This window comes from Opisthocomus hoazin, chromosome W (genome assembly GCF_030867145.1).
Source record: "Opisthocomus hoazin isolate bOpiHoa1 chromosome W, bOpiHoa1.hap1, whole genome shotgun sequence".
Taxonomy (NCBI): Eukaryota; Metazoa; Chordata; class Aves; order Opisthocomiformes; family Opisthocomidae; genus Opisthocomus; species Opisthocomus hoazin.
Window position 1 is genome coordinate 31,644,668 of NC_134453.1, and position 23,052 is coordinate 31,667,719.

Consider the following 23,052-nt stretch of genomic DNA (forward strand, 5'->3'; position numbering starts at 1 on the left):
TCTGCTGTGCAATGGTTCTGACAACCTAAAGTGATAACTTTTATCTATGTCTGCTACATCTGCTACATTCCTACGTTCACAGGTATGAATCCCTCCATTTCTTTTGAGCGCTCGTAGCTCACACGCTACAGTCCTCAATACGTGTACTTGTTGTATTTAGAACAGGGGCTAGTACAGCAGTTAAAGCACTGGATCATTATGCGTGCAAGAATACAAAAACTGCCATAATAAAAACCACTAACAAAAACAGTTTCTTTAACCATAACCAATTAGGTAACCAAGAAGTAGGAGTATTCCAAATTGCTTCAAACCCAAAGGAGGTGTTATCTTTAGTTACTTCATGTAAAATAGTTGTTTGGTCAGTTATGATTTTTAAATCCTCGGATATCCTTCCACTCTCATCAATGTATGTGTAGCAACTTGAATTTACTACTGCACACACTCCTCCATGAGAGGCTAACATCATGTCTAAGGTCATCCTGTTCTTTAATGTAACCTTTGAAAGTTCAGTAGTTTCTTTTTGTAAAGCTCTTACAGCATCAGAGGTGGCATTTCCAATTTTCTTGATGACTCCAGATATGTTCACTATTGCCTTTTCCAGTTCACGGACTCCTAATGCTGGGATTAACCATCTTACAAATGAGTGAAAGGTACTGGGCTGAGTGATCAATGGGTTATCTATTGTTCTCTTTTGCTTTCTAAGTGGGGATCTAACCCACACCATTCCATAAAGATGTGTTATTATTTTGATATCTGGAAATACCACACCTGTCCACCAGGTAGGTAACACTTTAAGGGCTTGGTTTCCACACAGTTGATACCATCCTATTCCTTTGGGCACTTCCCAAAATTTTCCTCGATATTTCTGTTGTTTTTTCTGTAATCGCAATTGCATGCACCAATCACATTGCGAGTAATTCCCTACAGAATAGTTTCCTCTTTGTTCTGAATTCTGGTCAACAATGCATTTAACCTTGTCTGTTAATTGGGGAGTCCGGATTTCCCAAATTTGTGGATTCCAATTAGTATTGCAGTAGATTGAATGCTATGCTTTGGGAATCTAGTACAGACCCAACATTTGCTTGCATTAGTGGCTGAAGCTACTTCTGCCACTAGTTTCACATGGACATTCTCCTGCCATGGACTTCCTAGTTTCTGCCCAGACACTTCTAAACTTATCAGTAACACAGAAACTAGAGTTGTCGTTTGAAAACGAGCTTGAGAGGAGCTGTCTCCTTGGAAGTCCACGGTTTAGGAGCCCTTTTGACTCTTGAATGATGAACCCAGGGTCCTTTTTTATCCAGCTTTATGGCTGTATATGTTGTAGGCAAAGCCTGAAATGGTCCTTTCCACTTTTCTTGCAGGGGTTCTCCAGTCCACGTCTTCAGATATACCCAGTTTCCGGGATGGAACGGATGTACTGGGGAATCATGATTCAGAGATTTATTTACAACCATATTCTTTTTAATTTCTTGCATCACTGTCCCTAGGGATTGTAGATACTTTCGTAAATCTGTTACCATTCTTCTGGCAATTTAGGAATCTGGTACAGTCTCCCACAAATCAGCTTATAAGGGCTTAACGGATGTTTTCCCTTAGGTTGAATTCTAATTCTCAATAGAGCAAGTGGAAGCGCTTGTATCCAAATCATTGAGATTTCCTGGCAAGTTTTACACAACTGCAGTTTTAAGGTTTCATTCATGCCCTCTACCCATCTACTAGATTGTGGGCAATAGGGGGCATACAGTTCCCATGTTATTTGCAATGGTCTACTTGTCGGACAATGTCAGCAACAAAATGTGGTCCCCTATCAGAGGAAATCTCTAAAGGAACACCAGATTGCGGTATTCTTTAAGTAAGATTTTGACAATTTCCCTGGCTTTGGTGATGCGACATGGGAAGGCTTCAGGCCCTCCTGTAAAAGTATCTACCACTACTAACAGATATCTTAACCCTCCTTTTCTTGGCAGTTCAGTGAAAACTATCTTTCAGTGCTCTCCTGGAGTGCTTTCTGTTTTTGTGGATCCTAGTTGAATTTTATGCTGTGTCTTTGGATTATTTCTAAGGCGTTTCACACCTTTCAATTACAGACCTTAAATTTCCACCATATTACGACTCACCACTGACTTTTACAGATGTTTCAATAAATTCTCAGTTCCCAATGAACACTATTATGTTCTTTCTTTACTATATGATGCATTAAAATTGGGGTTAAAATTACCTACCCTGTAGGAGTAACAGCTGTCCTGGGTTTGGCCAGGACAGGGTTAATTTTCACCGGAATCCAGGAAAGGGCACAGCCGGGTGGGCTGACCCAACCCACACCTGGCCAAACAGAGCAGGGTATTCCATACCATGTGCCATCATGCTGGGTTCCGGGGGGGGGGGGGAGGGGGGGGGCGGCGCGGCGAGAACTCGCTCACGGCTCGGGAGGGGAGAGCGGCGGTGTGGTCCGAGAGAGCGGTTCTGTTCTGCGGGTTTGTTCTGTGTAATCCCCTTTTCTGTATCGTTGTTGTTGCTGTTCCCTTTGTTTGCTGTTCTGTTAAACTGCCCTTATCCCGACCCACCAGTTTCTGCCTGTTTCTTTCTATTCTCCTCCGCACCCCGGCAGGGGGAGGGGCGGCCGCGTGGCGGTTTTGTTGCCGACTGCAGCCAAAACCAGAACACAGCCCATCCATCTTTCTATATCTTAGCTCTTAACGTTTCAATTAAGTTTCAGTCCTGAGTATCATAATTAGGGGATTCTCCCGATTCTATTTTCCTTTCAGATATTATTGCCAATATTCCTTTACCCTTTTCTGCAACCTTACGAGCGGTCAGATCGGCCAATTGATTGCCTCTTTCTTGTGAGGTTCACCCGGTTTGGTGAGCTCTGCAGTGCATAACAGCCACCTCTTTTGGTTTCTGTACACTTTCAAGTAGCTTTAAAATCTGCTCCACATGTTTAATTCCGGTCCCTTGAGATGACAACAGTCCCCTTTCTTTCCAAATTGCCCCATGTGCATGTAATACGACAAAGGCATACTTGGAATCAGTCCATACATTCACTTGCTTTCCTTCACTTAACTCTAAAGCTCTTGTCAGTGCAATCAGTTCTGCCTTTTGGGCTGACATTTTTGATTGCAGAGCTTCTGCCTCTATGACAGTATCTACTGTAGTCACAGCATAGCCTGACATCCGGATCCCATCTCTCACAAAACTGCTCCCATCCGAATACAGTTCCCAGTCTGGGTTTTCCAGAGGGATGTCTTTCAGGTCAGGTTGGCTGGCATATACTTCCTCGATGGTCTGTAAACAGTCCTGTGTAGGTTCTTTCTCTTTCAGTTGTCGAGATGACAGGAAAACTGCTGGGTTTCTTCCCCGGTTACAGCTGTAATTAGAATATTATCTGCCGAGTTTCAGCATCCGTGCAGGGACAGGAACGACTCTCACACATTGATGCAATGCACAGTCAGTTCACTTTATTGCTCCGCTTGCGTGGTTATATACATTTTTCATATCTGCACACGCGATCACGCTTATTCGGATAGGCTACAGACATAAATCACGCGCTGTTCACGCACCCCATATTCCCTTATGATTGGTAACTATGCACTAGCGCCAATAGCAACAGACCGTCTCCACGTCCTTGAACACATCTTGTTTTTGCTAACCCACATCATGTGCACTATCAGAACTTTCTCAATTGTTATGAATAACTGCCCTTTCCAGCGGCCTGTTCAGTTATGCTAACTGTTTTGCTTAAGGGGCCTAGTCATGCTAACTCTCAAGCTACATCAACCCCAACAATTATCGACATACTGCAACACAGCCCCTGTCTTTTGTCTTCTTTTCCAGCTTTCCAATTCTTTAGCTAATTGATTTCCAAATATTGTAGGACTATTTTTAAATCCTTGTGGCGATACTGTCCAAGTATACTGTGATTTCCGACCAGTTTCTGGATTTTCCCACTCAAAGGCAAATATATTTTGACTTTCTCGCTCGAGAGGTATGCAGAAAAAGGCATCTTTCAGATCTATAACTGTAAACCCTTCTTGTCTTTCACTTATCGTGGTCAATAAAGTGTATGGGTTTGCAACTACTGGATGAATATCCTGAACAATTTGATTAATAGCTCTTAAATCCTGGACCAATCGATAGCTTTTCCCATCTGCCTTTTTCACTGGCAAGAAGGGAGTGTTGTATTCTGATTCACATTCTCTCAACAAACCATATTTTACAAATTTTTCAATAATTGGCATTAACCCAATTGTAGCTTCTAGTTTGAAAGGATACTGTTTTTGTCTTGCCATCCTGGCTCCTGCTTTGAGTTCAGTTTTTACCAGATCAGCGTTCTTAGCTTTGCCAGGGACTTCTCCACCCCATACGAGGGGTATTACTGCATTTTCCACTTCTGTGGGAATGCCGGTTTCTAAAGTTTTGTCTTGCTGCAACAGGAACACAGTTGCTCGTACAAGTTTAGATTCAGGAATTAACACATCGACTTCCCCATCTTTAAATCGTATTTCCGCCTCCAATTTTTCTAACAAATCTCGCCCTAGCAAGGGTTTTGGAGCCCCCGGTAAATACAAGAACTGATGTGTCACCCATTGTTTTTTAATTTTAAATGTTACAGGATTGAAGAATGGCCTAGTTTCAGTATTACCAGTCGCACCAACATCTTGGATTCTTTTGTTACTAAGTTGAAATGTTTTTTCATTCAAAACCGAGTAAGCAGCCCCAGTGTCTACTAAGAGTTCTATTTCAGTTTGATCTTCCCCCAGCTGCATTTTAACCAGAGGTTCTGCTGGGGAAGATTCCTCTGGTCCCCTTCATTCCTCAGTGTTATGATAACTGTGAATGTAACAAATGTAACATGTAGGGGATGTTATCACTTTAGGTGGTCAGGATCATTGCACAACCAAAACAAGTCTTGTTTCTTTGTGAATAATTGGGACGGTTGTAAGATAAGGGACTCCTGAATAATCCCTTTAGGCCTTGGGAGAACAGATATGCAAACTACAGAGATAAGGAGGCTGCAAGATGGTCTCAAGACCCCCAACAATGAAAGGACATTAACACCTACCAATGAGTTCTCGGAAAAACCATTACTATGATAAGCATTTCTTGGAAATGTAATGATTATGTATGTTAACATAGCATAAATTGTGTCTTTTCGGTGCACACCTTTGGAGGAGAGATCCCCCGTGTGCCCCGGCGCCATAATAAAGAATACCTGCTTAATAGTCTTCCGACTATTGAGTCTTCAATTCCAGCTTTTCATGGCATCATTTCACTGCATTTAATGTTGTCAAAGCAAAGTCAGCCCTTTCTAGTCTCTGTCGGGATGGGCAGTTTGCTTTCCATTATCCCTCCTTTTTACAACATGTGCATGGATTTCCTCCCACTATAGGACCTCTACCTCGTCCTCTTCCTTGAAATTCATTTTTACTTCTTCGAAAACCTCCTCTACTTACTTGCCCTTCTTTGCTGGGGAGGACTACCCTGTCTCCCCATCCCCCCCACCCCCTTTTCATTTCGTACTCCTCTGCTTTTTCCATTCAAAGCAGCAGCTAGCAAAGAAGCCTGCAACCCGACACCTTTCTGTCCTAATCACTTCACACAACCTTTCACAAAATCCAGGGGGATTTTCCTCTGTTTGTTTTTCTCAATACCGGGCTAAACTTTTTGTCTGTTACACTTTTCTAACTGTCTACAAAACAGCATCTATTGTAACAGCATATCATAATTCTTAGTTCTTTTTTTTTTTTTTCGGCTATTTCTCGCCATCATCCAAATCATACATCGTTCACCAAACATTACAGAACAAATCAACTTATGGCACTTCATTGGCCACCAATGATTAGAATATTCAATTATTTGCTTCCTTGTCAGGGGATCACCTCCCTCCGAAGCCCATGTTACAATAAAATAACCTCTCAACTTCTCCACCGATCGGTTAACACAACACACACACACATACATATACATCCTAGACGGGATCTTTTTAAAATCCCTCTGTCTACAAACTGTGTATCACTTAAGTACAACAATATATACAATATACAACCAAACTACCTCAACCAATATGTTTATATATATATATGCACATAGAGCGCATTCAAAAAAATATGTACAGTATATATAATATATACCCCAAAACCAGAGTCCCAAAATGATTGATCAGTTGCAAATAACCAGAGAACTTGTAACCCCACAATACATACCAACTTGTAAGTATCCCAAAACCAATTCCAAAATTCCCAATTCAGTTCCTAAATGGTGCCAATTTCCCTTTAAACAAACCAAACCCCATACATTACTAAGCTGTTTTCAAGTGAAGGGGAGGGGTGTGTCCCTACTTTTCCCAATGTTTCAATATAAATTCTGGGGCAGACTTTTTCAAAATTCCACACCCCCCCCCACCCCCGCGGGAAGATCCTCCACCCACACTCAAGAGATTATAAACCGCAGTCCCAATAAATCAGAGCCCAAATACAACAGTCCAGAGTCAGAAACTGGAAATAATCAATACCTGCAGAACTTACTAAACCGAAAAGCACAAAAGCAGTCACTTAATCCAGACAAATACGTTAGATCACAGAAACTAATGATGCCGTGAAAAGCCGGAATTGAAGACTCAATAGTCGGCAGACTATTAAGCAGGTATTCTTTATTGCGGCGCCGGGCACATGGGGGATCTCTCCTCCAAACGTGTGCACCAAAGAGACACAGTTACTAGGTATTTATGCTATGTTAACATACATATTCATTACATTTGCAGGAAATGCTTATCATAGTAATAGCTTTTCGAGAATTCATTAATATATGGTAATGTCCGGCACATGTTTGTTTGGCGTCTCTCGGCAGGGGTCTTCAGATTATCCTGCAGCCTCCTTATCTCTGTAGTTTGCATACCTGTTCTCCCAAGGCCCAGGCGCCTAAAGGGATTATTCAGGAGTCCCTTGTCTTGCAACCCTCCCAAAATTCACAAAGAACCAAGACTTGTTTCTGACCACCTGAAGTGATAACATCCCCTACATGTTACATTTGTTACATTTACAGTTGTCACTAAATAAATCCGTCAGATCATAGAAACCAGACCACACAATTACAAACACTATGACAACAGACACACAAACCCACACAATTATAGTCACGACAGCACACGCCCAGGCACACTGAGATTTCAGCATAAATTCAAATATTGCAAACAGATAGAGACATACAAACAGACAGGGACTTACAATAATTATCACTGTTAACAACAACACACAATTATAAACACAACTGTATTCAACATTTAACAGAAAAACACCCGAGCCTCGGTTTCAGGAAGGAGACTTACCCTTCAGTTCTGTTTCAGGAAGGGTATTTGCCCTTCAGTACTGTTTCAGGAAGGGTACGTTCCCTGCTCCCCGGGGATAGAGCCCAACCCTGCGAAGCTTTCGCTACGACTGACGGGCAGGCAAAAGTAAAATAATACTAGAAGAATGCCTTTACCTTATTGATGGTCCTTGCTCAGAACTCTGGTCCGGGGATCGGAGGTTCTCCCCAAGAATCCCTCGGTGCAGGCTGGAGGTCCCGCAAAACCTCAGATCCATCGATGTTTAAGAGCAGTGTCCCACCTGGGTAGCCAAAATCTGTTACGGGAAAGCGTCAAAATAATTCACTCTCTAAAACTTAAGTTGGGAGTTTTAGAAAGCAGGCATTCTTTATTGCAGTGCTGGACGCACAGAGGATAGCTCCGTCCAAATGTGCGTGCTGAAAAGACACAATTACTAGGAATTTATGCTATGTTAACATACATATTCATAACATTTCTTATAAATGCTTGTCATATTCATTGTTTTTCCGAGAACTCATTGGTATATCTTACCATATGTGTTATAATTTGGCTGCGGCCGGCAACAAAAGTGCCACGCAGCCGCCCCTCCCCCCGCTGGGGTGCGGAGGAGAATGGAAAGAAGACAGGCAGAAACTGGTGGGTCGGGATAAGGGCAGTTTAACAGAACAGCAAACAAAGGGAACAGGAACAACAACGATACAGATAAGGGGAATACACAAAACAAAACAGACCGCAGAGAGAGCCGCTCTCACCGCCCGACGCCACGCGCTCCCCAGCCGCAAGAGAGTTCCCGCCGCGCAGCTCCCCCCCACTCAGAACCCAGCATGACGGCACATGGTATGGAATACCCGGCTCTGTTTGGCCAGGTTGGGTCAGCCCGCCCTGCTGTGTCCCTTCCTGGATTCTGGTGAAAATTAACCCTGTCCTGGCCGAACCCAGGACATTATCCACCCCTTATTCCATACCATCTACGTCATGCCCAGGTCCCCCATTGTCCAGTTGATCACCACCACTTCTCCTGTCTCCAGATATCATTCCCTTACTCTATGGATCATCACTCTAAAGTGTCCGCTGAGTTCATTTAATCCATGACTTCGGGCTCCATCTGTCGTAATGGTCTTCCATGGCAGGAGAGGTGATGTGTGGTGATGGGCGGTCGCTTGCTGCATCCGGAGCTCACGGCTGATGTATCTGGTGCGGCCCATGCCCACAGTCTGCAGGAGATGTTGATCTTGATGAAGTTGCTGGGTGCCAGCTGCTGACAACCAGGTCCAGTCCCATCATCGCTGTGCTCTGCTAGGTTTCACCAAAAAGTCCATCCTTCTTTAATCTGGACGATTCTTACTATGATGCTACTGGTATAACATAGAACAATTATAACAGTGATAACAGACAGTGACAGGGTTATTTAACAATTAACTTTATACAATTTATTTATGGACTATTCTCACCCAAAATCAAATCCCCATGAGGTACACATCGGACTTCCCCATCCTTCCGCATTACCCATCAGGTACACCCAGGTCCTTGAGCAAAAGCAATCCCGCGGACGGGCTTGCCTTTGCCCGAGGCAGGACTAACCCAAACCGTCTTCCCTAACATGTTCCGCATGTGCACTACAGGGACTTTATCCCCTTCTACAAGGTGCTGATGTTTTGACTGGGCAGGACCAGCCCGGTTGGTGGATCCTCTGGTGTTAACCAGCCAGGTGGCTTTTGCTAAATGCGTATCCCAATTTTTGAAAGTCCCACCCCCCATTGCTCTCAGAGGGGTTTTCAACAGCCCATTGTACCGTTCGATCTTTCCCGAGGCTGGTGCATGGTAGGGGATGTGATACACCCACTCAATGCCGTGTTCTTTGGCCCAGGTGTCTTTGAGGCTGTTAAGAAAGTGAGTCCCATTGTCTGACTCAATTCTTTCTGGGGTGCCATGTTGCCACAGGACTTCTTTTTCCAGGCCCAGGATGGTATTCCGGGCGGTGGCATGGGGCACAGGGTAGGTTTCCAGCCATCCGGTGGTTGCCTCCACCATTGTGAGAATACAGCACTTGTCTTAGCGTGTTTGCTGGGAGTGTGATATAGTCAATCTGCCAAGCCTCCCCATATTTATATTTTAGCCATCGTCCTCCATACCACTGAGGCTTTACCCGCTTGGCTTGCTTGATTGCAGCGCATGTTTCACATTCATGGATAACCTGTGCGATGGTGTCCATGGTCAAGTCCACCCCTCGGTCACGAGCCCATCGGTATGTCGCGTCTCTTCCTTGGTGGCCCAAGGTGTCATGGGCCCACCGAGCTATAAAGAGTTCACCCTTTTGTTGCCAGTCCAGATCCACCTGAGCCACTTCAATCTTAGTAGCCTGATCCACCTGCTGTTTGTTTTGATGTTCCTCAGTGGCCCGAGTCTTAGGGACGTGAGCATCCACGTGACATACTTTTATAACCACATGCTCCAGACGGGCAGCAATATCTTGCCAGAATGGGGCAGCCCAGATAGGTTTGCCTCTGCACTGCCAGTTGCTCTTCTTCCATTGCTGCAGCCACCCCCACAAGGCATTGGCCACCATCCAGGAGTCGGTGTAAAGATAGAGCACTGGCCACTTCTCTCGATCAGCAATGTCTAAAGCCAGCTGGATGGCTTTCACCTCTGCAAACTGGCTCGACTCACCTTCTCCCTCGGCAGTTTCCGCGACTTGTTGTGTAGGGCTCCATACAGCAGCCTTCCACCTCCGCTGCTTCCCCACAATGCGAAAGGACTCATCCGTGAACAGGGCATACTGTTTCTTGTCTTCTGGCAGCTTGTTATACAGTGGGGCCTCTTCAGCACGTGTCACCTCCTCCTCTGGCGATGCTCCAAAATCTTTGCCTTCTGGCCAGTCCATGATTACCTCCAGAATTCCTGGGTGACTGGGGTTTCCCATTCGGGCCCGCTGTGTGACCAGCGCGACCCACTTACTCCACGTAGCATTGGTGGCGTGATGCGTAGAGGGGACCCCCTCTTTGAACATCCAGCCCAGGACCGGCAATCGTGGTGCTAGGAGGAGCTGTGCTTCAGTGCCGACCACTTCTGAAGAAGCTCGAACACCTTCATATGCTGCCAGAATCTTTTTCAGTGGGAGTATAGAATGCATTAGCGATATCAATTGTAGCATACCACTTGGCTACCTTTGACTCCAGCTGCTATTGAAGTTCTAGCATGTCTGGCACGGCAGCACTCAGCAGTGGTGTGACTTCATTCAGGCCACGGTAATCTATTGTCAGTCTCCACTCTCCAGTAGATTTTCTCACTGGCCATATGGGACTTTTAAAGGGTGAGCGAGTTTTGCTGATCACTCCTTGACTCTCCAGCTGTCGGATCAGCTGATGAATGGGGATAAGGGAGTCTCAGTTTGTACAATACTGTTGCCGGTGCACTGTTGTGGTCGCGGTTGGCACCTGTTGTTCTTCCACCCTCAGCAACCCCACAACGGAAGGATCCTCCAAGAGACCAGGCAAAATGGACAGCTGTTTAATTTCTTCCGTCTCCACAGCAGCTATGCCAAAAGCCCACCGATACCCTTTAGGGTCCTTGAAATACCCCCTCCTAAGATAGTCTATACCAAGGATGCACGGAGCCTTGGGGCCAGTCACAATGGGGTGCTTCTGCCACTCCTGCCCAGTGAGGCTCACTTCAGCCTCCAATACACTCAGCTCTTGGGACCCCCCTGTCACTCCCGAAATGCAAATGGACTCTGACCCTTTGGAATCTGATGGCATTAAAGTACACTGTGCACCAGTGTCCACTAGAGCTTTATACTCTTGTGGATCTGGCGTGCCAGGCCACCGAATCCACACCGTCCAATAAAAGCGGTTGTCCCTTTTCTCCATCTGGCTGGAGTCAGGGCCCCTCTAACCCTGGTCAGAGAATTTGCTGCTCACCCGCTGTAAGAATGACTTGGAGGTCCCTTCCAGAGGATCGGAATCAAGATCAAACTGTTTACCTGGTCTGGAGAGCTGGCTGCTGGAAACTGGAGCAGCATTTTTCCTAAGAGAATCCCCTTTGGTGATTGTTTTACCTCGCAACTCGCGCAGTCGTGCCTCTAGACTTGAGGTGGGTTTTCCATCCCACTTCCTCATGTCCTCTCCATGGTCACGCAGGTAAAACCACAGGGTGCCCCGTGGTGTGTAGCCTCTGTATTCTCTCTCCTGAGCAGAGAAACGCTTGCCCCTAATAGCTGAGATGCTGGCCCGTACAGGAGGGGAGTAGGAAGTACGCTGTTCTAGTCGCTGGACCTTCTGGGACAATTTGTACATGGCCGAAACGAGGGAGGAAGAGAGGCTTTCCTCATATTGCCAGCGTCATACAGCCACCTCATCCACTGTTGGTGCCTCCTTACCTTTCCAGTTTACTATTGTTAGTGAGTTGGCATATGAGGATGGTGCGCTCCGCACAAACTTCCTCCACATGTGTTCTGTGCACTGAATTTCATCTGGGTCTGTGGGTGCCACACAGCTAATTCCCTCAAGTACTGAATATCCCTTTCCATATTGGTCCACTTGCCGGGATAGCATACAAAATCCTCACTGAAGGGGTACCTCTCCCTCACGCCTGACAGAAGTCTCCTCCAGAGGCTGAGGTCTTGTTCCTTTTTCCCAATGGCCTTGTCAATGCCCCCTTCCCTGGCCAGGGATCCCAGCTGCTTGGCTTCCTTGCCCTCTAATTCCAAGCTGCTGGCCCCGTTATCCCAGCACCGCAGCAGCCAGGTGACAATGTGCTCAGCTGGGTGGCGGCTGAAATCTTTCCGCATGTCTCGCAGCTCACCCAGGGACAGGGACCGGGTGATGATCTCTGTCTCCCGCGATGACCCTGGCTCGTTGTCATCCCTCCTGCAGCGATCTGCTCTCTTTGCGTCTTTCTTTAGTTTTACAGGGGCGACTGCTACTGGGACAGGTTGGTCATTGGGCTCAGCCGCAATGCCTGCTGCCGGAGCTGGGGCTGGAGCCGCTGCTGCGCCCGCTGGGGCAACAGGGGCCGCCCCTGCAGCTGTGGCATCGGCAGCCGTGGTGCCGGTCAGGGGGGCTGTGACTGCCTGCTGGGCTGGAGGGGCTGCAGGGCCGGTTGGGGGGGGGGCAGCGCCAGTCATAGTGCCTGCCGCTTCGTTTCCCCCCCTTTCCCCTTTAGAGCACTGAACAGTGTTGAACATGGCTCGGTAGGCATGGGCCAGACCTCAGCACATTGCAGTGATTTGTGTCTCTCTGGAGTTCCCAGGGTGGCAGCACACTTTTTGCAGATATTTTACTAGTTTGTCCGGATTCTGTACTTGCTCATGGGTGAGTTTAAAACACACCAGGGGTGCCCACTGCCCTAGACACCTGCCCACGCTGTCCCACACACCCAGCCACTCAGAGCTATCCAGCCCAGGGGCAGGTCTCTGCACAATGTTCTTAACTACTTGTTTAACCCTAAACAAAACCTGCAACCCATTCAGGAGGCAGGACAATAGGAGCGTGCTGTCCTGAGCATCCCACGGGTACTCGAAATTCTCAAAAGCCGTTAGGACTAGCCTGAAGGAGAGAGGGGGGGTGAAAGAGTGGGGGAAGGTATCCCCTCCAGTTTTCCCCACAGATTGGGTTCGATTATTAACAAATTCTAAGACATAGGATCTGAGATACGGAAATGACCGCAGTGACGCAAGCAAATACAAGCCTAATTTCATGCACAGTGATGTTATCATGTCATAAGTCGATATCGTATAGTAGAGCAAAATCATCGTCCTGATCCTTTTCCCAGTGATGATGAACAGCATGGCAGTGAACATATACAGCAAGTATGGATTCAAAAACCACAGCCATTTGATCAGAGACAGAAACACTTTTTACTGGCGACTGTTTAACTAACACAGTAAATGCGTATAACAAAATTTAACAAAATCTAAGAAAGGTGTTTTAACACACGCTGCTCAGCCCTGCCGTTATCCTCGCCCCATGCTTGGGGGCCAAATTTGATGTTATGGTTTGGCTGCAGCCGGCAACAAAAGCACCATGCGGCCGCCCCTCCCCCCGCCGGGGTGCGGAGGAGAATGGAAAGAAACAGGCAGAAACTGGTGGGTCGGGATAAGGGTCGTTTAACAGAACAGCAAACAAAGGGAACAGGAACAACAACGATACAGATAAGGGGAAAACACAACACAAACTGTTCTAATCCAGATAGCCGCTCTCCCAGACCGGACCGCCACGTGTGCTCCTGAGCCGCGAGTGAGTTCCCGCCGCCCATCTCCCCCCCACTGGAACCCAGCATGACGGCACATGGTATGGAATACCCTGTTCTGTTTGGCCAGGTGGGGTCAGCCCGCCCAGCTGTGTCCCTTCCTGGAGTCCGGTGAAAATTAATCCTGTTCTGGCCGAACCCAGGACACCTATCACAAAGGAAAACCATTAAATTAGTGATTTTGCCCTGCTTTTGTTCTGCCCTATAGTTATGTTCTTCACAGAGCTGGGCAGACTTTACTTTCATGAATTGGACTTATCTTCTTGCAACATTTTAGTAATCCATAAGTATTTTGGTAAAGAGTTCACATGACAAAGCTTTAGTGTTTCATTGGCTCGTAGGTTTTCTTTGTTCTGTGGCTGTATGATTAATTTTTAAAGAGGAACACAGTCACAGAGAGTTACAAAACATCTGACCAAGGAATACCAGACTGAAGGTAAGCACTATCAGAAATGCAGCAGTCAGACTAACATTTGAGAATTACGGATACTTTTGTGAATTATATGAAGAAATCAATCACGACATGGTGTAGTTCAGGATCCTAAAAGGAGGAAGCAGGGCAAAAAGCAGAACCACAACTCTGGATTTCAGGGGGAAAGACTAGAGCTTCTTTAGAGAACTGCTTGAAACAATTCCATGGTATGCAGCCCTGAAGAGAAGAAGGGTCCAGGGGAGCTGGTTGATATTCAAGGATCACCTCCTCTGAGTTCAGAAAAGGTCCATCCATGGAGGAGTGCAGAGGTTGCCCTCTACATCAAGAAATGGATAGAGTGTGAAGAGCTGTCTCAAGAATAGCCACGAGCAGGTTGAAAACTTATGGGTAAGAATTAGAGACCAAGGTGTGGAATTATTAGTAAAATGAAGGTTTTACATCTGAAAATTAAAGTTTATATGAAAAACGTAGCATTGTTCACCCACTGAGGAAAAGCATAAAATCAAAAGGAGCTCAGAGGATGGGACACAGCTGCAGCAGGCATGCGAGGAATCCACTAACACAGCAACTCCCTGCAACATACCATAGAGGATGGAGCGGAGTGGAGACTCCGTGGCCATGCTCCGTGATGAGAAAGCGGGAAGAAATGGTCCTCTAGAACTGATAAGCAGCTCATCTGGCCCCCTGAGCCAACAGGTTTTTGAAACCTTGCCAAAATGCTACCCTTATGTGAACTTTGATTGTTTTAATATCATTTTAATACCAAAACACACCTCCATCCCGAAGGCTACCCGCCTTCGAGGTGCGACCACTCCTCTTTGAGTCTGCGTCCTCGATTTTTTGGTAAACTATACCTTTAAACGTGGAGCGAGAGAATTTTACACCAATCATGATAAAAGGTATGTGTGACTACAGTCACTCAATCTCCACCTTAAATGTAGAAAGGATATAAAAATAGCCAGGGAAATGGGGGATTTTCGGAGAAGAAGATAACACCATGAGCAAGTCAAGGGAAACTCCACCTCAGACTGCCTCTGACTACCGGCATCAGCCGACGGGCTGAGCCTTGCTTCTCCCACCCTTGGGACGCCTTGGGTGAGACTTAGACTAAGCGCTTTTCTCGGGAATCTTAGAAATCTCTCTAGAGAGTTACTCCCTAATGTTCATAGCCAGGCTGTATTATTTATAACCTTTTCACGTGTTTTATACTTTATAACATCATATTTGCACGTGCTTTCTTGCAGACAGTCACTCTCACCGGCAATTCAAAAAACCTATATACCTGTTGCACAAATAAAACTGCACTGTTTAAGTAGCCAGTTGTCACAGTTTCTCACTGAATGCGACCAAAAGCGGCCGTGCTAGTTCATGAGCACGACTGGACTGAAGATGCAGACCGCTATTAGTGTATCCAGAATTGTGGTAGTTTAAAATACATATTAAACGTGACTGGACTGGTAGTAGCAAATTGGATATCACTCAGAATTTAAACCTAGCCGCACCTAGCCTCCCACTCCGGTGAGGAGAGTTAGAATGCAAGGAGGTTTATTTTCTGCCAAATTAACGTAACACAAGACAACAAAGGGAACCTTGTGGTTAGTGTCTACTACAGGGCACCCGATCAAGGGGAGCCTACTGACGAAGCCTTCTTCCTCTAGCTACAGGAGGCATTGTGCTTGCAGGCTCTCATCCTGCTGGGGGACTTCAAGCACCCCAACATCTGCTGGGAAAGTAGCACAGCAAGCTGTAGGCAATCCAGGAGACTCCTGGAATGCATTGAGGATAACTTCTTAAGCCAGGTAATAGACAGCCCCACCAGAGGGGATGCGATACTGGACCTGATGCTCACCAACACAAGTGAGCTAATCAGTGACGTTTTCACCGAAAATGCATGAATAAACCTCGTAACAACAATACGGTGTTAAAAGGAAGGCATTCTTTACTGCAGCGCTGGATGCACAGGGAATAGCTCCACCTAATGTGCATACCTCATACCTTTTCTATGCGATTTATATAGATCAAAAATATAATATTTATTTATACATATTCATTGTTATTCTCTTTGGTGATTTACAAATTTGCTTGCTTCACATGTAAATTATTGCACAGACTCAGTCGTCCTCTTCTATTGTTCTCTTTTGAGTAGGTGGTATTACTTGGGTAAGTGGACAATGGGTCGGTGGTCGCGATCTCCCCCTGCCGGAATTACCTTTTACCTACTCAACTTTTAATCTTGGCAGTCCTAGCCAGTTTTCTCAGTTCGCTACACGAAAACGCGCTTCATCATTCTCTTTTGACAGAAACACATTGTCTATTATTTTGTTCGCATTAATGGTTACCTAGAGACTAGAATACAGATTAAAGAATACACTGATTGGTATCAATCCCCCCCCTTTTTTTTATTGTCCATTGCCATGGTTAGCAGACTCTATCACCCTGGTTACAATGTCAAGATTGGAGGCAGCCTGGGCTGCAGTGATCACGCACTGGTGGATTTCGCAGTCCAGAGGGATAAGTGTCAGGCAAGAGTAAAGTCAGGACCCTGAATTATAGGAAAGAAAACTTCCAGCTCTTCAAGGCGTGAGTCAATGGGACCCCCTGGGAAACTGCCCTCAGGGACAAGGGAGCAGAACAGAGCTGGCAGATCTTTAAGGATGTTTTCCATAGAGCGCAAGAGCTCTTGATCCCCATGTGTAAGAAATCAGGCAAGGAAGGGAAGAGACCAGCACGGCGGAGTCAAGACCTGTTGGTGAAACTAAAGGGCAAGAAGGAAATGCACAGGCAGTGGAAGCAGGGTCAGGTATTCTGGGAAGAGTACAGAGACATAGCCCGGTTGTGTAGGGATGAGGTCAGGAAGGCCAAAGTGCAGCTGGAGCTGAACTTGGCAAGGGACATGGCAATGGAGCAACTAATCCATTTCCAAACACATGAAGTACAAGAAGGTGATCAGGAATAGTCAACAATGCTTCACCAAGGGAAAATCATGCTTAACCAACCTGATAGCATTCTACAATTAGGTGAGCAGCTTGGTGAATGAGGAGAGAGCAGTGGATGTTGTTTAACTCAACTTTAGTAAGGCTTTTGACACAGTGTCCCATAATATCATCATAGAAAACCTGACAAAGTATATAAGTGGATAGTGAGGTGGATTGAAAACTGACTGAACAGCCAGGCCCAGACGGTGGTGATCAGTGGCACAAAGCCCGGTTGGAGGCAAGTCACTATTGCTGTACCCCTGGGGTCAATACTGGGTCCAATCCTGTTCAACATCTTCATTAATGACTGGGAGGTGGGACAGAGTGCACCCTCAGCAAGTTTGCTGATGACACAAAACTGGAGGAGTGAATGATATGCCAGAGGGTCATGCTGCCATCCAGAGGGACCTTGACAGGCTGGAGAAATGAGCAGAGAAGAACCTCATGCAGTTCAACAACAGAAAGTGCAAAGTCCTGCTCCTGGGGAGGAATAACCCCATGCACCAATACGTGCTGGGGGCCACCCAGCTGGAAAGCAGCTTGGCAGAAAAGGACCTGGGGGTCCTGGTGGACACCAGGTTGGACATGAGCCAACAATGTGCCCTTGAGGCAAAGAAGGCGAATAGTATCCTGGACTGCATTAGACAAAGTGTTGCTAGTAGTTTGAGAGAGGTGATCCTCTGCTCAGCACTGGTGAGGCCGCACCTGGAGGACTGTGTCCAGTTCCGGGCTCCCCAGTACAAGAGAGACATGGAACAACGGGAGAGAGTCCAATGAAGGGCCACGAAGATGATGAAGGGACTGGAGCATCTCTCCTACAAGGAAAAGCTGAGAGAGTTGGGACTGCTCAGCTTGGAGAAGAGAAAGCTCAGGGGAGATCTTCTCAATGTGTACAAATACTTGAAGGAAGGTTGCTAAGAGGACACAGCCAGGCTCTTTTCAGTGGTGCCCAGTGACAGAACAAGAGGCAATGGGCACACAGTGAAATACAAGAGGTTCCGTCTGAACATCAGGAAACACTTTTTCACTGTGAGGGTGACCAGGCACTCTGGTTTCCCAGAGGGGTTGTGGAGTCTCCCTCCTTGAAGATATTCAAAAGCCATTTCGACATGGTCCTGGATAACCTGCTCTAGGTGATCCTGCTTGAGCAGTGGGGTTGGACCGGATGATCTTCAGAGGTCCCTTCCAACCTCAACCATTCTGTCATTCTGTGAAAATACTTATAGACAAATAATGCGGCTTTATTCACAAGAAATATTTACAGATCACTTTTTCTGATTTGCCAGTTCTATCACAACTGCCAAAAATGCAAATGATCTGAGCTCATTTACCACCAGTTACTTATAGATAAATATAGATCAGTACAACTGGATTTAGGGTTATCATGATCCAAAGAAAAGACTGTCATCAGGGACCAATATGGTTCACAGAAGGCAATTTGTGTTTTCATGTAAAAGGCAATAACTTACAACCCATAACTCTTAATATTGTGCAACTATGAGTAAAAATCAGTTACCTAGCCAGCGGTGAGAGTGCTCATCCTTCCTCCTCCATCATGATGCGGGGGTTCCCTATATCACAGCAGGAAGCATGAAAGCCTCAGAAGTCCAGTTGCTGTTGGATCCACTTCAAAAGCTTTTTGTGGTAAGCTGCTGTTTTATACCCTCCAGCTTAGAAGTTTTGTCAATGCCATTTCCATGAGCTAGCAGATTCTGATGATATTGCCAGACAATCAATATGCAGGAAATTCACAGGCAGTGGAAGCAGGGTCAGGTATTCTGGGAAGAGTACAGAAACATTGCCCAGTTGTGTAGGGATGAGGTCAGGAAGGCCAAGGTGCAGCTGGAGCTGAACTTGGCAAGGGACGCAAAGAATAGCAAGAAGGGCTTCTATAGGTATGTCAGACAGAAAAGGAAGGTCACAGAAAGTGCAGCCCCCCGATGAGCAAGACTGGCAAACTGGTAACAATGGACAAGGAGAAGGCTGAGGTACTCAAGAACTTTTTGCCTCACTCTTCACTGGCAACCTCTCTTCCCACACCTCTCAAGTGGATGGACCTTGAGGCAGGGACTGGGGGAAGCAAAATCCCTCCAACTGTAAGAGAAGATCAGGTTCGAGACCACCTGAGAAACCTGAACATACATAAGTCCATGGGACCTGACGAGATGCATCCCAGAGTCCTGAGGGAACTGGCTGATGTAGTTGCCAAGCCACTCTCCATGATATTTGAAAAGTCATGGCAGTCAGGCAAAGTCCCTGGTGAACTGGAAGAAGGGAAACATTGTGCCCATTTTTAAAAAGGGTAGGAGGACCCTGGGAACTACCGACCTGTCAGCCTCAGCTCTGTGCCTGGGAAGATCATGGAACAGATCCTCCTAGAAGCTATGCTAAGGCACACGGAGGACAGGGAGGCGATTCGAGACAGCCAGCATGGCTTCACCAAGGGCGAGTCCTACCTGACCAACCTAGTGGCCTTCTGTGATGGAGTGATTGCGTCAGTGGACAAGGGAAGAGCTACGGATGTTGTCTGTCTGACTTCTATAAGGCCTTTGACACAGTCCCCCACAACATCCTTTTCTCTAAATTGGAGAGATATGGATTTGATGATTTGATGGATGGACCATTCAGTGGATGAGGAATTGGCTTGATGGTTGCACCCAGTGGGTGGTGGTTAATGGCTCAATGTCCAGATGGACACCGGTGACTTGTGGTGTCCCTTAGGGGTCTGTACTGGAACCGATGCTGTTTAATACCTTCATCAGTGACCAATGCCATCTATCAGTTAAATAATAGATGGACCAGAGACGGCTGTCCCAAAATGAAAGCATTCTCTGCCTCTGCCTCAACTCTGGTGCCGAAGGCAGACGCAAAACCAGAACACCCTACTGGCTTTTACGCAGGCCAGCCACTGCTGGTTAAAATGCCTCAGATTGGAACAGTGGCACTAGTATTAACAAAACCAAAAAATCTTTACGCTTGGGAAGTGAAAGATAGCTCTGGAAAACTGCATCGAATCAGTACTAGATGGATAGTACCTACCTTTTAACCTATTGTATGCTGGTTTCAATGACAACCGAGCACTTTCCTTTCTTTTTTGTTTACAGGTTTTTCCAAATGCTGGGAAACTACGCCTAAAATCACAGACTGTCACGTGTAAAAACAGACTGCCCTCAAGGACTGCTAATTTTTATCTGTGGGATACTTTTAGTCCTAGTCCGTGGAATCATCTGTGAACCAAAGTTTCCAAAAGGTCGAAACAATCTGACAAAAGGGACAACAGTGATTTAATTTTGATAAGAATACTGATTTCTAATTTTACTTGTACATTATGTGACCTTCACCTTTTGCTTTATTGTTTAGGATACTCTTTTTCTAATGCACAATAGTTTTCTTTTCTTGTGGTTTTGATAGTTATAATTTACTATAGAATTGTCAATATGAATCTTTTATCATGCATTAACAGTGGTAGACAAATATGTGTAGGTTTAACGTGTGTTTACATATTAGGTGTAATAACTGTGCATGTGTTCCATAGAGATTATATTCAAAAAACGAAGAAATCTTTGGGTATGATAGAGGAAAACACAGCCTTTAAGTTGTTGCAAGGATTTCTTAGAATGATGAATTGGACTCAGGGAACCACCTGTCTAATGCTGCCAATAACCCCTGCAGAGGGACTCCCCTTGACTTAAAAGGAGCACTGTTGGATTCATGGGAAATGAAAGACAATTCCATCTCCATACCATGGGGAAGTGGAATTACCTACAAACATTATACTTATCCTTCAGACCTTAACTATACCAACATATGGTCTCATTCTAACTGCACTCGAGAGCTTGACAAAAATTTCCTGAATTTAAACACCAAGATAAAATTGTCTACTGACTGTATGGAGGTACCCTGGCTTGACCAGCCTCCTCGACCATTCTGGGGTGTACCTGTTACCTTTAAATATAGTATCCCGGTACAAGCTGAATGGTGTATCGAATTTCCCTCAAACTATGGATCTAAATGTAGTCCACAGTCTAATGACGTACCTTGTATGTGGACTGTTGCTGATCATAGAACTCATTCTACACAATGGGGAAAAAAACCTCCAATTACCACATCACTAGGGCCAGTCCAATTATGGAATTGTACCAACAAGATAACTTGTTCTAATATTGATGAGTACCCATGGGTATGGATGGTTGCAGACCTTTACCACGCTTTAAAAAGTGTATGTTTATGTCATAATTATAGTGCTCCAATCCCTAAGACAAGGTCAGAGTGTATGATAAAAGTGGATCCCAAACAGGTTAACACATGGGCATATGATATAGTTTCTAACAACAATGCTGAGCCACAGGCCAAAAGATGCCGAGTTCCTTTCCAGCATTATCTAAATGGACATGATAGCCTCGATGAACTCGAAAACAGTACATGTAGCACTTTAATGCTACCTGCACCACCTGAAGCTGTATGGGTGTGTTCTGATGGACAAATATCAGACTACATTCAACCCTATTGGGATGGATTAGAATGTACTCTAGGTATTCCAAGCTTGTGTCCTACTATAGCTTTTAATTTCATTCAATCCTTAACAAAATCACGAGGACGTAGAGCTAAAAGACAGTCACAAATGTGGAATTCTATGCAAGAGAATGGTAAACTTCTTGCCTGGCTGAGCTATTATACCCCAGCAATGAGAATAAACTTAGGAAGGAAAGCTTTTTGGGGTTATTGGACAGTAATAACCAATAATCGATTATATATAGAAAATTTGACATGGCAAGTAGAATCCCTAGCAAACTGGACAAAAACAGCAATTAATGCAGTTGACTTGCAGCTGCAAGCTACATCCAAAATGACGCTACAAAATAGGTTAGCCTTAGATATGATTTTGTTAAAAGAAAGTGGTGTTTGTGGATGGCTAAATGCGTCCTATCCTGATGAAACCTGTTGTGTTTCTATCCCAAATGTATTCATCACTTTACATCAAGCCATGGATGAAATGCGTAAGATTGCGGAACAGTCTCGAGAACTCCGTGAAAATATGAAACAGAAGCCCTGGGAATGGACAGGGTGGATCTCAAAAATTTTTAATGGACTTGGACTAAACATTAGGGGATGGATACAAAGTTTGATTCAATATGTATTGATGTTTATTGTACTCCTTATAGTTATCTGTGTGGGTTTATCATGTGTACAATCTTCACTAGTTAAAACTGTTAGTACGCATATTAGAATGCTTCAAGTTCATAACCCTGATTATGAAGGAAGGGGCTAAAAGGGATTTTAGTAGAAGTAGCATTACCTAATAGTTGCTGTGCATTTAAAAAAAAAAAACTGATAGTGCTTATCTATTATCTAAAGTAACTGAAGCAGAGAGTCTTGCATCTCCATACAAAGGGGTTAGTTCCTGATAGGGGCTGGGAATCACCTAGAACCGGATAAGACCGACCCTGCTGTATGGATGGGAGCCAGGAGAGAACTGAGCTTGCACAGAAACAAAGGTCAATCAGCAGACACCGTGATGAAGAGGATGGGCCTTCATCTTGGGACCCCCCGACGACCACCACTAGGAGGCACTGCGCAAGCGCAGCTGGGAGGAGACTATGAAAATTACTTCTTGGAACAGATTTTAATATGGAAATTGCTTCTTAGAACTAATTATAATATGGAAATTATTTCTTGAAACTGATTTTGATATAAAATGGGATTAGATGCATATGTATAAGCGTATTGGGAAATCTAATGTATATGTAATATTTGATTGTATAAATTGAAGAGACAAGTTACTGCTCGGCGCGCACGACTTTGGTGGGACTACCCCCCGTGCCGCCCGGCGCTGAATAAACATACCTACTTTACAATCTTACAGATTGTGGAGTCTGTTTTCCGCACGTCAGTTTTGGTGAGCCAGGCACGAGATCTCTACTCGACCGTGGGAGCGACTGCGGAGCGGACGCTCCTAGGCACGCCCCGGGCACTTTCCTTGGAGGAGCCTCCGCTGCCAGCCGCTCACCTGGAGAGCAGACAACAACCTCCTGAAGCCTCGGATATAAATGGTATGTTTTGTAGGGAAGGGC